The sequence below is a fragment of the Triticum aestivum genome, chromosome 6B, assembly GCF_018294505.1.
Source record: "Triticum aestivum cultivar Chinese Spring chromosome 6B, IWGSC CS RefSeq v2.1, whole genome shotgun sequence".
Classification (NCBI taxonomy): Eukaryota; Viridiplantae; Streptophyta; class Magnoliopsida; order Poales; family Poaceae; genus Triticum; species Triticum aestivum.
In genome coordinates, this window is record NC_057810.1 from 608,810,049 (window position 1) to 608,822,739 (window position 12,691).

The following is a 12,691-nucleotide window of genomic DNA, read 5'->3' on the forward strand; positions in this document are numbered from 1 at the left end:
AAAGGGTAGAAGGTACTGTTCGCGGGTTCCAGCGCGGCGGTGGCGACCCGGAGCGCAGTCTCCTTCCACTTGTTGTCCTCACTCGCCGTTAGGAGAAGCGCGATCTAGAGCTTCTCCTCGATGACGGAGGGCGCGAACAGCACCGGCTCGTACCAGGCGGAGCCGGCAGTAGAGGATGAGGCCTTGGCCTTCTCGGCAGCCATTGGGCGGAGGATTGGAGGAGGAAATTGGCAGATCCGGTGAGTGCTGCCAGAGTTGGGAAAAGGAGATCTGGAGAAAGACAAAGAGGAGGCAATGAAAGACAGTGGGTAGATGGCAGCCCTTTTATCAGATAGAAACAGTTGCCGAGGCGGCGTGGGGAAGCGCAGACACCAACGTCCCATCAATCGACACGCGTCATCAAGGCCACATGTGGTTAGGGACCGCGGTGCTCCGCACTTGTCCTTTGGCTTCCCCTGGAAGCCAAGTCGGAGCGCGCCTTGGGCCCGGGGGCTACTGTCGGTGTTCTGGATATAGGGGTATCCAGACTTGCCTGCCTGCAGCCCACCGCGTGGCTCCATCAATGGCCTGGTACGGCCCAGCTTCGACATCAGCAACTCAAGACCCTCGCGAGGGGCCAAGCCTCACGAGGCGGACGACGCCAAGACCCCCGAGGGGACCGGCCTCCTCAGGCTGGCTCCCGAGGGGCGGAGAGTTCTATGCAAGGTGCACCTCACGAGGCTTAGCTGACGTGAGCCGTTACGACCAAGGCCAGGAGGGCGCCAGCGGGCGCAGTGTGCTAGTTTCCTTGTTGGTTCAAGGGAGGCAAGCCACAGGCGCGGAGTCCTGAGGAATTAGCCAAATGTTTCCATTTTGGTGCAACAAGACCAAGACTGCCAGGATGGCAGGACAGAGGTCATCACCGAGCCCACCGCAGCATCACGACCTGAGGCTTTTCATAGGCGAAGACTACTTTTGTCAGGATAAGATGTATTACTTGTCCCCTTTCGAATCTGGCCGTTGTGGAATCCCTTCCCGCCAACATTTGGGAAGAGGACCAAGGCCACTATAAATAGGACTTAGCCACCACCATAGAAGGGGGTATCAGATCAAGTCCAGACCGGACCAGCTCTCTCGAGCTCAAGAACACCTCACATCCTGAGGCCAGTTCATCCAGTACTAACTCATCCTCAGCCCTTCGAGGCAATCCACCAAAACGCTGGAGTAGGGTATTACACTGCAAGGTGGCCCGAACCAGGATAAACTGTTGTGTCTCTTTGTCTCTTCGAGCTCGCCGCGCTAGGATTAGGAGATTTCCGCACGCACCCCAGAGTTCGAACCTTTCAAGGGTTTGCGGAACCCGTAGTCCGACAAGATTATAGGCGGTTCCCAAGCAGAAAGGTAAAGTTTACCCCCCCCCCAACCATTCGACCACAAGCCACGGCTAGCCAAATCCTCGGGTTCCCTCCATACAATCAACTTTCCGAGGGAGTTTGTTTAATTATTTTTTGTTTTGATCATGGGACTGGGAACCCCAATTACTACCCTCTCTCATGCAATGAAAAGTTAATAAACACCCATCGTGAGAATAACCTGTTTAGCATGGAAGATACTTACCACCCCTGATGCTCCATGAGCGGTACGAGCACACAAAACAGATGCTTATTTGAATGATTAGAGGTGGCAAATGCAAATTTACTTGGAATGACAGAGTAGTACAATATATAGGTAGGTATGGTGGACACTAATGGAAGAAACTTGGCTCAAGGATTTTGGATGCACAAGTAGTATTCCCGCTTAGTACATAAATTTTGGCTAGCAAAAGTTTCTAAACACCAAGCACCACATGTTGGAGGATCCATACAATATAACTCCGATGCAAATATACCCAAACATAACTGATTACGTTGTCTTCCTGGTCCAACTTCAACCAATTTTCTCAAGTGAAAATAATTAATGGGTATTCACAATCATAAAATATGTCCAAGATAATATATTTGTATGTGAAAATTCTCTTCCATATACCATCCTTCATAAATTTCTTGTATGACTAATATTGTGATTGTCAAACTTCAATAGATTTTACTTTCTAAACCAAATGTGAAATATTTTTAAGCATGAGACAAGCATATGAAGCACATATAATTTCAACTTTATGATATTCAGTTCATTCAACAATTTACTCTTAGGGTATAAGTGAAGCTCAAGAGTAAATGTCAAAGTACTCCAAAAAGATATATGGGAAGATCAAATGAGTAGTTAAATAATTAAATATCTATGTGAGGACTCTCTCTCATTTAAAAATTTCAGATCTTAATATTTTATTCAAATAGCAAGCAAAAAAATGGCATTCAAAGGATAGAACACGTCATGTGAAGAAGCAAAAAAAATTAGGCTCAACCGAGACTAACCGATAATTGTTGATGAAGAAAGGTGGGAAGCCTACCGGGCATCCCCAAGCTTAGATACTTGAGACTTCTTGAAATATTAAATTGGTATGCCTTGGGCACCCCCAAACTTGGGCTCTTGTGCCTCCTTAATTCCTCTCATATCACGGCTTTCCTAATCCATAAAAACTTATTTCTATGTCTATGTCTAATCCAAGTTCTTGTGTCTATGTATAATCCGGGTTGATTATATCTGGCAATCATGATGTTTCACTACTAGGGAAAAGACTAGCAGTAGCATCGGGGAGGCATGCTACTGATACGGCGCTACAGCTAAAGTTTATCAGTAGCGCGTGCTTGCCCGCGCTACTGCTACACATGCTTAGTAGTAGCGCTTTTGGTGCACATTGCTACTGGTAGTTACTAGTAGTGCGCCTCCCTACCCTTGAGTATTTCTTTTTTGTTTTATTTTGTATTCATACACCATTATACAAGTTTTCATATAGTAGCAATTTAGAGATTGTTTTTACATCAGAATGAGTTACTACATCATTGGGTGAAAGAACTGTGGATTAGTTTCAAGTGCATGGATCCAAAGTGACCATTGGTCACTTTGGATCCATGCATTTGAAACTAAACCGCGGTTCTTTCACCCAATGACATAATATCTCATCATCATCATCATCATCATCATCATCATCATCATCATCATCATCATCATCATCATCATATCATTAACAACTTATCATCATAATACATCATTATCATATAACACCTCCTCATGATCATCATTTTTATCAATGAGACATCATATAGAAAGTTGGTCAGTAGTCATAATCACAACTCCTCATCATCATCAACTCCAACACGTTGTACCACATAATAACATATTGTACCTAGGACCTACTTCCCTATCATAGGACCTACTAGGTTCTCTTAGGTAAAATAGCATAAAACCAGATCGGCCCTGACTCTCCATTATGGAGAATGGAGATTATCATGTCTCCAATTCTTGGCCTTCGCCTAATGTTGCTTCCAAGTACCTCCCTACGAGTGACCATACATTTTTTTCCAATCTTTGATTGTCATGTCTTCATTGGTTTTAGAAATCCGATATGAACATGAGGGATTCGTAGGATGACCTGGCCGTATATTCAAAAGATCAAGGCAGCCTTTCTGAAACATCGGATGAGGCACACACTCCTGCTGGATTATCTATTAAAAACATAGTAATAACTTTGTAGTTAGCAATGTAGTTAAGTTTTAGAAGAATTTATGCAAAAGATGCACAAATGTCGTAATACTAAAAATCTTACCATGACATCTCCATGGATGTTAGCTTAGTTCAACACGTGCACTAGTGGCAGATATTGACCATAGTGTGGAGGAGTTTGATAATAGATATTGTAATTCTCAAGATCAGTACAAAATGCGACCAGATGATTTTTCTCTTGATAAGTTAACTCAGAGCCATCGGTATAGTAGGTTCTGTCTACCATCTTCTGCACATTCTTAGAAAAATGAAAATAAGCTATCAATGGAAATAAGATGTCAACTATTTTTAAATAAACAATATAAATTACTTAATAACTATGTTTGAGAAACTCACATAGCGGTAGAATTGGAAGCGTATCAACAAGGACCCAAATGTCCAAATTTTCTTTCTCGATGTCAGGATCACCAAGATCCATGGTGACAAGCACACCCTCTTGAAAATCATACATCTTGCAAAGTGCTTCCCAATTCGGGCAACCAAAATGGGATACGCTCTTAGAATTGTATAGATTTACCTCAAAATCCATACCATGATGGCTCCTTAGGTGAATTTTCTTTGTTTCCATACTCTCATGATCTTCAAAATCCATCCTCTCCAAGACATAGCATCTTGCATGGCATGGGATAAGCAAGTAGAATTGTAAAAGACAAAAAATACATGTTGAAGTAGTAGAAGTCAAGCTGAATTAGAAAAAAACACTTTGCATTGTAGCGTACCGTTTCAACATCGAAGACATCCTGGAGCCTAATTTTGAAGCACCGACCTTCTACCAAGTGAGGCCTATCGCAGAAAACCCGGTTGTCGCCGCACAAGGATCACTCCGTGAGACTTTTGTCCGATGACATTTCCTATATTCATAATTCAAAGATTAAACTTCTAAAATTCAATATATGTACTACAAAAACTAAATTAGATCATTATTATTCAGCATGGGTTGACTATCGGTCCGTCAATCTTTTTTTTTGAAAACTCTTGATAACCCACAAGTATAGGGGATCGCAACAATTTTCGAGGGTAGAGTATTCAACCCAAATTTGTTGATTCGACACAAGCAGAGCCAAAGAATATTCTCAAGTATTAGCAGCTGAGTTGTCAATTCAACCACACCTGGAAACTTAGTATCTGCAGCAATGTGTTTAGTAGCAAAGTAATATGATAGTGGTGGTAACGGTAACAAAAGTAAAGACAACAAAAGTAATGTTTTTGGTATTTTGTAGTGATTGTAACAGTAACAACGAAAAAGTAAATATGCGAGAACCGGTATATGGAAAACTCTTAGGCACCGGATCAATGATGGATAATTATGTGGGATGTGGTTCATCATGTAACAGTCATAACATAGGGTGACACAGAACTAGCTCCAGTTCATCAATGTAATGTAGGCATGTATTCCGAATATAGTCATACGTGCTTATGGAAAAGAACTTGCATGACATCTTTTGTCCTACCCTCCCGTGGCAGCGGGGTCCTATTGGAAACTAAGGGGTATTAAGGCCTCCTTTTAATAGAGAACCGGAACAAAGCATTAGCACATAGTGAATGCATGAACTCCTCAAACTATGGTCATCACCGGGAGTGGTTCCGATTATTGTCACTTCGGGGTTGCCGGATCATAACACATAGTAGGTGACTGTAGACTTGCAAGATAGGATCAAGAACTCACATATATTCATGAAAACATAATAGGTTCAGATCTAAAATCATGGCACTCGGGCCCTAGTGACAAGTATTAAGCATAGCAAAGTCATAGCAACATCAATCTCAGAACATAGTGGATACTAGGGATCAAACCCTCACAAAACTTACTCGATTACATGATAAATCTCATCCAACCCATCACCATCCAGTAAGCCTACGATGGAATTACTCACGCACGGCGGTGAGCATCATGAAATTGGTGATGGAGGATGGTTGATGATGACGACGGCGACGAATTCCCCTCTCCGGAGCCCCGAATGGACTCCATATCAGCCCTCCCGAGAGAGATTAGGGCTTGGCGGTGGCTCCGTATCGTAGAACGCGATGATTTCTTCTCTCTGATTTTTTCTCCCCGAAGGCCAATATATGGAGTTGGAGTTGGCGTCGGAGGGCCACCAAGGGGTCCACGAGGTAGGGGGCGCGCCCAGGGGGGTGGCCCCCACCCTCGTGGACAGGGTGTGGGCCCCCTGGTCTTCATCTTTTGCGAGGATTTTTCTTTATTTTTTCTAAGGTGTTCCGTGGAGTTTCAGGACATTCCGAGAATCTTTATTTTCTGCACAAAAACAACACCATGGCAATTCTGCTGAAAACAGCGTCAGTCCGGGTTAGTTCCATTCAAATCATACAAGTTAGAGTCCAAAACAAGGGCAAAGGTGTTTGGAAAAGTAGATACGACGGAGACGTATCAACTCCCCCAAGCTTAAACCCTTTCTTGTCCTCAAGCAATTCAGTTGACAAACTGAAAGAGAAAAAGAAAAACTTTTACAAACTCTGTTTGCTCTTGTTGTTGTAAACATGAAAAGCCAGCATTCAAGTTTCAGCAAATATTATGAACTAACCATTTTCACAATAACACAAAGGTCTCACAATTACTCATATCAATAGCAAAATCAGCTAGCGAGCTATAATAACAAAACTCGAATGACAACACTTTCTCAAAATAATTAAAACATGATATAACAAAATGGTATCTCGCTAGCCCTTTCTGAGACTGCAAAACATAAATGCAGAGCACCTTCAAAGATCAAGGACTGACTAAACGTTATAATTCATGGTAAAAGAGATCCAGTCAAGTCATACCCAATATAAACCAATAATAATGAATGCAAACGATAGTGTGCTCTCCAGCGGGTGCTTTTTAATAAGAAGGGTGATGACTCAGCATAAAATTAAATAGATAGGCCCTTCGCAGAGGGAAGCAGGGATTTGTAGAGGTGCCAGAGCTCGGTTTTAAAATAGAGATTGAATAACATTTTGAGCGGCATACTTTTGTTGTCAACGCAACAACTATGAGATGACGATATCTTCCATGCTAAGCAAATTATAGGCGGTTCCCAAACAGAATGGTAAAGTTTATACTCCCCTTCCTCCACAAGCATCAATCCATGGCTTGCTCGAAACAACGAGTGCCTCCAACATTCAACGGGTCCCAAGGGGAGTTTTGTTTGCAATTATTTGGATTTAGTTTGCATAAAGCATGGGACTGGGCATCCCGGTGACCAGCCATTTTTCTCGTGAATGAGGAGCGGAGTCCACTCCTCTTGAGAATAACCGCCTAACATGGAAGATAAGGGCAGCCCTAGTTGGAACATGAGCTGCTCGAGTATACAAAACAGAATTTCATTTGAAGGTTTGGAGTTTGGCACATACAAATTTACTTGGAACGGCAGGTAAATACCGCATATAGGAAGGTACAGTGGACTCATATGGAATAACTTTGGGGTTTAAGGAGTTTGGATGCACAAGCAGTATTCCCGCTTAGTACAGGTGAAGGCTAGCAAAACACTGGGAAGCAACCAACTGAGAGAGCGACAACAGTCGTAAACACGGATCAAAATTAATTTACACCGAATACAAGCATGAGTAGGATATAATCCACCATGAACATAAATATCATGAAGGCTATGTTGATTTGATTCAACTACATGCGTGAACATGTGCCAAGTCTAGTCACTCAATTCATTTAAAGGAGGATACCATCCCATCATACCACATCATAATCATTCTAATAGCATGTTGGCACGCAAGGTAAACCATTATAACTCATAGCTAATCAAGCATGGCACAAGCAACTATAATCTCTAAATGTCATTGCAAATATGTTTACTTCATAATAGCTGAATCAAGAATGATGAATCATCATATTTATAAAAACAAGAGAGGTCGAGTTCATACCAGCTTTTCTCATCCCAATAAGTCCATCATATATCATCATTATTGCCTTTCACTTGCATGACTGAACGAAGTGTATAATAATAAGAGAGCACGTGCATTGGAGTAAGCTGGAATCTGCAAGCATTCAACTCAAGAGAGAAGACAAGTAATATGGGCTCTGAGTTAAAATAAACAATCATGCACATAAGAGCCACTTCAACAATTTAATCATGGTCTTCTCCTACTGACCCCCAAAGAAAAGAAAAGAAATAAAAACTATTTACACGGGAAAGCTCCCAACAAACAAAAGAAGAACGAGAAATATTTTTGGGTTTTCCGTTTTAATTACTACGGCAAAGAAATAAACTACTACTATTTTTTTCTTAAGGTTTATTAAACATACAAGAAGAAAGCAGGAAAAAGAAAATAAACTAGCATGGATATTACAGTGAAAGAGTATGAACACCGACATCTAGCAATGAGTGTGTGTGAACATGAATGTAATGTCGGTGGGAAATACGTACTCCCCCAAGCTTAGTATTTTGGCCTAAGTTGGTCTATTGGCAGGGATGGCCTGGCGGATACCCGTAGGTGAAGCTGGGGTCATACTGTGATGCAGTGGCTATAGCCTCCTGAGCTGCAGTGTAGCATCTAGCTGCCTCCGCTCTCCTCTCGTATTCATCTGCCTCCTCTCTGGTAATAACATATCTTCCTTTTGTCTGAAAATCAAAGAAGGCAGGAGCAGGAAGAGCAATATGGACTACATGATGTTTGTTAAAGATTAGTCGATACTGGAGAGGTGGCTCTGTCCTCTCAACAAACCGGTGACAAACCATAGAATCAAAATATAAATAAGAAGGAGGTAACTCCATATCACCCTCACGAATGTCTATCTCAAGAAAATTATCTAAGCGGGTTGCATAAATTCCTCCAAAGAAATCCCCGTTATATCTATTCTGATGCATCCTGCGAGCTACAATGGCTCCCATATGATAAGATTGGTCTCCTAACACAGCACTTCTGAGAATGCTGAGATCAGGAACACATAAGTGACATACTTCATCCTTAGCATTAATACATCTACCTATAAAGAGAGCAAAATAATGTATAGCGGGAAAATGAATGCTCCCTAAAGTGGCTTGTGTTATGTCTCTAGATTCCCCCACAGTTATTTTAGCAAGAAAGTCTCTATATTCAGATTTAGGGGGATCCCTGACATTACCCCATGATGGAAACTTGCAAGCAGAGGTGAAATCCTCTAAGTCCATGGTATAAGATTTATCATCAAGGTCAAACATGACTGAAGGATAATTACGCGAAGATGAAAACTCAAACCTGTTGGAAATATGCCCTTAGAGGCAATAATAAATTAGTTATTATTATTATATTCCCTTGTTCATGATAACCGTTTATTACCCATGCAATAATGGTATTGCTAGGAAACTCAGATACATGTGTGGGTACATAGACAACACCATGTCCCTAGTAAGCCTCTAGTTGACTAGCTCGTTGATCAATAGATGGTTACGGTTTCCTGACCATGGACATTGGATGTCGTTGATAACGGGATCACATCATTAGGAGAATGATGTGATGGACAAGACCCAATCCTAAGCCTAGCACATAGATCGTGTAGTTCATATGCTAAAGCTTTTCTAATGTCAAGTATCATTTCCTTAGACCATGAGATTGTGCGACTCCCGGATACCATAGGAATGCTTTGGGTGTACCAAACGTCACAACTTAACTGGGTGGCTATAAAGGTGCACTACAGGTACCTCCGAAAGTGTCTGTTGGGTTGGCACGAATCGAGACTGGGATTTGTCACTCTGTGTAACAGAGAGGTATCTCTGGGCCCACTCGGTAGGACATCATCATAATGTGCACAATGTGACCAAGGGGTTGATCCCGGGATGATGTGTTACGGAACGAGTAAAGAGACTTGCCGGTAATGAGATTGAACAAGGTATCGGCATACCGACGATCGAATCTCGGGCAAGTACAATACCGCTAGACAAAGGGAATTGTATACGGGGTTGATTGAGTCCTTAAAATCGTGGTTCATCCAATGAGATCATCGTGGAACATGTGGGAGCCAACATGGGTATCCAGATCCCGCTGTTGGTTATTTACCGGAGAACGTCTCGGTCATGTTTGCATGGTTCCCGAACCCGTAGGGTCTACACACTTAAGGTTCGATGATGCTAGGGTTATAAAGGAAGTTTGTATGTGGTTACTGAAGTATGTTCGGAGTCCCGGATGAGATCCCCGACGTCACTAGGAGTTCCGGAATGGTCCGGAGGTAAAGATTTATATATGGGAAGTCCTGTTTTGGTCACCCGAAAAGTTTCGGGTTTTATCAGTAACGTACCAGGACCACCGGGAGGATCCCGGGGGTCCACCAAGTGGGGCCACCGGGCCCGGAGGGCTGCATGTGCCAAGTGTGGGAGGGGACCAGCCCCAGGTGGGCTGGTGCGCCCCCCCCCCCCCCCCACAAAGGGCCCAAGGTGCCTAGGGTTGGGGGAGGGGGCGCACCCACCTAACTTGTGGGGCAAGTTTCCCCTCTCCCCCCCTTGGCCGCCACCCTAGATGGGATTGGGGCTGCCGCACCCCTTGGGGTGGAAACCCTAGAGGGGGCGCACCCCCTCCCTCTCCCCTATATATAGTTGAGGTCTTGAGGGCTGCCAACATATGAGTTTGACCTCTCCTTGGCACAACCCTACCTCTCTCCCTTCTCCTCTCCCGCGGTGCTTGGTGAAGCCCTGCAGGATTGCCACGCTCCTCCACCACCACCACGCCGTTGTGCTGCTGCTGGACGGAGTCTTCCTCAACCTCTCCCTCTCTCCTTGCTGGATCAAGGCGTGGGAGACGTCACCGGGCTGTACGTGTGTGGAACGCGGAGGTGCCGTCCGTTCGGCACTAGGATCTCCGGTGATTTGGATCACGACGAGTACGACTCCTTCAACCCCGTTCTCTTGAACGCTTCCGCTTAGCGATCTACAAGGGTATGTAGATGCACTCTCCTTCCCCTCGTTGCTGGTTTCTCCATAGATAGATCTTGGTGACACATAGGAATTTTTTTGAATTTCTGCTACGTTCCCGAACAGTGGCATCAAGAGCTAGGTCTATTGCGTAGATTCTTTGCATGAGTAGAACACAAAGTAGTTGTGGGCGTTGATTTTGTTCAATATGCTTACCGTTACTAGTCCAATCTTGTTTCGACGGTATTGTGGGATGAAGCGGCCCGGACCGACCTTACATGTACACTTACGTGAGACAGGTTCCACCGACTGACATGCACTTGGTGCATAAGGTGGCTAGCGGGTGCCAGTCTCTCCCACTTTAGTCGGAACGGATTCGATGAAAAGGGTCCTTATGAAGGGTAAATAGCAATTGGCATATCACGTTGTGGTTTTGCGTAGGTAAGAAACGTTCTTGCTAGAAACCCATAGCAGCCACGTAAAACATGCAAACAACAATTAGAGGACGTCTAACTTGTTTTTGCAGGGTATGCAATGTGATGTGATATGGCCAAAAAGGAATGTGATGAATGATATGTGATGTATGAGATTGATCATGTTCTTGTAATAGGAATCATGACTTGCATGTCGATGAGTATGACAACCGGCAGGAGCCATAGGAGTTGTCTTTATTTATTGTATGACCTGCGTGTCATTGAACAACGCCATGTAATTACTTTACTTTATTGCTAACCGGTAGCCATAGTAGTAGAAGTAATAAGTTCGTGAGACAACTTCATGGAGACACGATGATGGAGATCATGATGATGGAGATCATGGTGTCATGCCGGTGACGATGATGATCATGGAGCCCCGAAGATGGAGATCAAAAGGAGCAAAATGATATTGGCCATATCATGTCACTTTTTGATTGCATGTGATGTTTATCATGTTTATGCATCTTATTTGCTTAGAACAACGGTAGTAAATAAGATGATCCCTCATTAAAATTTCAAGAAAGTGTTCCCCCTAACTGTGCACCGTTGTGAAAGTTCGTCGTTTCAAAGCACCATGTCATGATCGGGTGTGATAGATTCTTACGTTCACATACAACGGGTGTAAGCCAGATTTACACACGCGAAACACTTAGGTTAACTTGACGAGCCTAGCATATACAGACATGGCCTCGGAACACAAGAGACCGAAAGGTCGAGCATGAGTCGTATGGAGGATACGATCAACATGAAGATGTTCACCGATGATGACTAGTCCGTCTCGCGTGATGATCGGACACGGCCTAGTTGACTCGGATCATGTAATCACTTAGATGAATAGAGGGATGTCTATCTGAGTGGGAGTTCATTAGATGAACTTAATTATCTTGAACATAGTCAAAAACCCTTTACAAATTATGTCATAGCTCGCGCTATAGTTCTACTGTTTTAGATATGATCCTAGAGAAAATATAGTTGAAAGTTGATAGTAGCGATTATGCGATCAGTAGAAAGCTTATGTCCTTAATGCACTGCTCAGTGAGCAGAACCCCACACATCGTCTATGCATGTTGCGAACATCGAACATACACATTTTCATAACTACGTGATAGTTCAGTTAAACGGTTTAGAGTGGAGGCACCAAAGACGTTTTCGAAACGTTGCGGAACATATGAGCTGTTTCGAGGGCTGAAATTGGGATTTCAGGCTCGTGCCCACGTCAAGAGGTACAAGACCTCCGACAATTTTCTTAGCCTGCAAACTAAGGGAGAAAAGCTCAATCGTTGAGCTTGTGCTCAGATTGTCTGAGTACAACCATCACTTGAATCGAGTGGGAGTTAATCTTCCAGATGAGATAGTGATGTTTCTCCAAAGACATTGCCACCAAGCTACTAGAGCTTCGTAATGAACTATAACATAACAGGGATAGATATGATGATCCTTGAGCTATTCGCGATGTTTGACACCACGAATGTAGAAATCAAGAAGGAGCATCAATTGTTGATGGTTGGTGAAACCACTAGTTTCAAGAAGGGCAAGGGCAAGAAGGGATACTTCATGAAATGGCAAATCAGCTGCTGCTCTAGTGAAGAAAACCAGGGTTGGACCCAAACCCAAGACTAAGTGCTTCTATAATGAGGGAACAGACACTGAAGCAGAATTACCCTAGATACTTGGTAGATGAGAAGGCTGGCAAGGTCGATAGAAGTATATTGGATATACATTATGTTAATGTGTACTTTA